The sequence below is a fragment of the Diadema antillarum genome, unplaced genomic scaffold (assembly GCF_040938485.1).
Source record: "Diadema antillarum isolate AM-2024a unplaced genomic scaffold, OU_Dant_1.0 scf00000151, whole genome shotgun sequence".
NCBI lineage: Eukaryota > Metazoa > Echinodermata > Echinoidea > Diadematoida > Diadematidae > Diadema > Diadema antillarum.
The window spans coordinates 586256-590995 of record NW_027271040.1 but is presented as its reverse complement, the minus strand read 5'-3'; positions in this window follow the sequence as shown (position 1 = coordinate 590995).

Below are 4740 nucleotides of genomic sequence, written 5' to 3'. Positions count from 1 at the left end.
CCTTTAGCAGAAACCTTGCCCTTTCACCTTGGCATTGGCTGGCGGTAGCACACCAGCTCAGCCCAATTCACGCAACGTTGCAGCAAAACACAGTTGAGTTGAAACAAGTTGCTCCCTCTCTAGCTCTCAGCTCAAAGTTCAAGACATTGGATAGGAAAATGCCAACTGACTACTGCATAGAATTTAGTACTCACGCGAGAAAATTGGGAAGTGCAGCAAATGACGCCTTTTTCTCCAATTTCAACCACCGCCCGTATCCGTAGCGACGTTTACGGAGTGGCTGGCTGCTCTCTCTGTGCCGTTCGCGCGGGTGCCCCGCGCCGCCCCGTACCTCCCCGAGAGTGGGCATGGGCATGGCGCTGCTCAGCTCTGCCACAGTGATGTGTGAGTGAGCTGCTGGTGGCGAGACCGGTGCGGTGCGGATACGGCAAAGATGAAACCATGCGAACAAATATCCAACATTTCCCCAAACATGCGCAAAATTAAATTCCCTCGAAGATGAAATTAGTTGAAGGTACCCTGAACACACCTTTATACATGATAAAATTGATAGTTTTACGGAGATTTACTGACAAAACAACAGCTAAAACTTAGCTGGGCCGAGTTAGCCCACCGCGCGAAATGAACGTGAACCTATGGGGATCGCCAACCGCGATAAAAACGTCTGAAATTTCATTTTTACGTCGTTGTATCCCCCAAAAGTTGGCAAATATTCTTTACAGAAACAACTGAGCACAATTCCATAAAAGTTACGGTTAAAAAAGACGTCACAAAGACAAAATAACCTCAAACACAGACAAGCGCTCACGATCACTATCGATACCAACGGGTGGGACAACTCGGCCCACCTTCGACGGGTGGGACGAGTTGTCCCGTGGGCCGAGTTAGCCCGGATCCGTTTGGTTTATACCGGCTTGTCCGATCGTGCACAGCAGGGTACGGTCTGCATCCAAACGTTTGACGTACCAGCTTGGGAGGTGAGAGGAAAGTCTCACCTGCCTGGACGTACCGACCGGTGGTAGTGGCACGTACGTTGCTGATGACTCGAACAGTACAGTTGTAAATGGGATCTGAATCACACGCACCACGACCCAACCACGACCACCCCATCTCCACCTCCCTGCCTGCGACTACCCAGTACCCTGTGCGCTGTGGCCCTCTACTACGAGACACATCCACGTTGCTCACACAACACCAGTGCACAACACTCGGGGAGTAGAGAGAGAGAGAGGCGGGGGGGAGGGGGGGGGGGGTGAGAAAGTACAATATTGTTGTTGTTGTTGTTGTCGTCGTCGTCGTCGTCATTGTTGGGGTTTTTTCCCCTCCTTTTTTTCCTGGAAAGTACTAGTAGTATACAGTTCACTGCCAATTATAAATTTTGGCAGGTCTGGTGGGTGTTTCACAAAGAATTCAAGTTGAAATCATTAAAACATATTTAATAAATAATTTAAAAAAAATTCAGGTCGATCCTAAATTTGAGATTAACTTCCCTAGTCAGTTTAATTTTTTTTTTTTTTAAGAATCTGCTTCAAATTGCATATGAAAAATAATTAACAGAAAATCCCTTGATAATTCATTCCTTAATTTATTCTATATTATTAATGCCTGCATGAAAAAAAAAGTCTGCAAAATTGTTGTTTTCATCTGAAAGTTTAAGAATATCACTGAAGACACACACAGCATACCAAATTTCTAAGTTGATCTTGAAAAAGCTAAAATCGACTTTGAAAATCTTTGTGAAACCACTAGTGCGGTGATGTACAGAGTACAATGTCTTTGTATGGTAATGTATCATGTATATACTTAGTATATTATATTTGAGACTCTTTCTTCTTAGTATATTATATAATTATATATATATAATTATATATATATATATATATATATATATATATACATAAACAAAACTGGAACAAAGTTCATGCTGTATTCACCAACGGTTTATTTCTGTAAACAAATTTTCGAGCGACTTACTCTTTTTTTAAGTATTGGCAGGTCGCTCGAAAATTTGTGTACAGAAATAAACCGTTGGTGAATACAGCATGAACTTTGTTCCAGTTTTGTTTTTTATCTTTTTATCTTGCCAACACGTGGACAACCTACTCAATTATATACATATACATATATATTCTCTCTTTTCGATGTAATTCTGTGTGCAATTCAGTCTTATGACTGCAAGACATGAATTTCCTTAATACCATTTATCTATCTACTGTATACACCATATATTTCGCGAGTCTAAATTTTTCATGAATCGGGAATTCCCGACGATTTCGCGAGTGGTTAAATTCGCGATCATGGAGTCCTGTACTGAACGGAGAAATGTACATGCGTATGTCACATCCACATTGGGATCAGAGTCAATATTTTCGCGTGTCTTTAAATTTCGCGAATAGCACCTGACTCTCGAAAATCGTGAAAATAAAAACATCGCGTATACAGTATCTATCTATCTATATAACACCGTATATGCTTTGTAATTACTGAGGTGTCTGTATGTCTTGTTAGTTTATTACAGCACCATAGATACTATTAACTAGCCACAAAACCAGCATTTGGAATGAAAGATAAATGATAAATGTTTCTAATACAATGTATATTAAATGGACTTGTACTATCATTGAGTCAAAAGTACATGCAGGCCTTCATCAGTCAAATGATGTTTAAGAAAAATTTTGCTCTTGTTTTACTTTGCCTATAATGAGACATCTGGGCTGATTGATATTTGTATCACTAAAACATTATTTTAACACATTTTAATGCATTGGTCATCCAATCTAGTGTCTCAGTTTATAGATAATTATTCCATACACAAACAACATGACAAATACAGCTGAAATAGAAGAGTTTCACAAACAAGAGATCTAATTTGGGCATATTTGGTATCACAAATATGAATAAATTTGAGAACAAAATAACAAAGAAAATATAAAGAGAATTCAATGTGTGTACATTTATATAGGACAATGAAAAAGCCTTTGGCTTATCTTTTGGAAGGCATGGGAATAACATCACAATCAACAAGCATTAAAAAAAAAAATTGATAATTCTCTTTATAATTTCTTTATATCATTGTACTTCTGCAATATCAGCAATTATCGTAGTCTTCTTATGCAGTGATGGCAGTACAGAAACTTTTACAATTCTCGGTACTGCAAATGCACAGAAAACTTCTGCGCATGCTTAAAAGCCCTGTCACAGATGCAGTGTGGGATTCCTCACTGCCATTATCGCTTCCGGTTGTCCTGCGCGTGTCTTAGTTCCAATGCAATTCAATGCAATAATTGTCTGCTTTCTTTCATTGCTGCTCTCTTCTTCGCTTAGAAGTCAACTAAAAAGACCTTTAAAATTTCACAATTTTACTGATTTGCAGTCACTAGAGTCATGGTTCACTACTGCAAGGCTTCAATGTGCTGGTCACATGATGGAAAGTAAAGAAATATTCAACAAAAAAAATAACCCTGGATAAAGATGATTTGTGACCTGAGTGCATGTGCAGCCAAAACGGGGCAAGTTTGTCCCCTGAGCTATCCCATACTGCACGCTGCTCTGTGCACGGCACCTAGGTATTGGCGATACTGAGAATTACTTTTGAACACATTGTCCAGTCTCTTCTTCAAACTTCACTGATGTGTTCTCATGCAATTGTTATTAGAGAGCTTTACATTTTTGCTACGGACGTAAAAGGGAAAAAAATCACTTATCAAAGTGATCTCGCGAGATTTTAGTTTTAACATCAGTGCCGAGCCATTTTTGCGTTCACTCAAATTCATGACGCAGATAGCAGCTTGATGTAATTTTCGTATGGGTGGACCATTTTACTTCATATAGGCTGCGTCTTCACTAAAGCTTGATGCAATTTTGGTATGGGTGGACCATTTCACTTCATATAGGCTGCGTCTTCACAAAATCTAAAGCTATTTTGCAACACGACGCAGGGAGAGAGGAGAACAGCCAGTGCATTCAATTTGATGTCCGCATTGCAAATCTAATACTCCCTCCAGTATTCTCTTCCACACATAAATTTTGGGTTCATTGCCCTTTCAAATGCTCACAGCAGAACTTCTGTAATCTTGGTTTTGACTGTTCACGGAGGAATTGATTCATGAAAAGCTCCCCCCCCCCCAAAAAAAAAAAAAAAATGGTCATATTTTTAGGGTTTGCAAGCTTGTGTTATACACAGCTGGCCACTTAATTACAATGATAACAATATATCATTCTGACAATCATTCGTAGAATTTGGTATTGAATGACCAAGACTTTCTAGTATTCTGTCATTTGGTCTTAGAGTTTGATCATTCAGCTACAACTTTGCCATGAAAGTCACAATAAACTTGTGGAAGATCAAAGAAAACAATCAAAATAAGTCTAACCTGCTTAGTATATTCAAACTTACAATTCTATTTAATATCTCACTTTAAAAAAAAAATCTTTTTGCAGTAGTATCCTTCTCTACGCCACTATGCCCTTATGTATGCCCCTCACGTATCTTTCTGTAATTAACTTATTTCTGGTACAGTTATACAAAATAGACAAGATTAATTATGTAGCAATGCCCTCAATGGGGTCATTTGTTTTGTTTCAGAAGCAGATACTCCTAAAGTCTGAAGGTGACTTTTAACCTCAGACATCATGGCCATTGTAGTACAATGGCCATGATGGCCAAGGCATAAAATTGTTTTGAAGGATAATCAGTGTAATTTAAATTACAATTATGTCTGTATCAGCCCCCTGCATCCT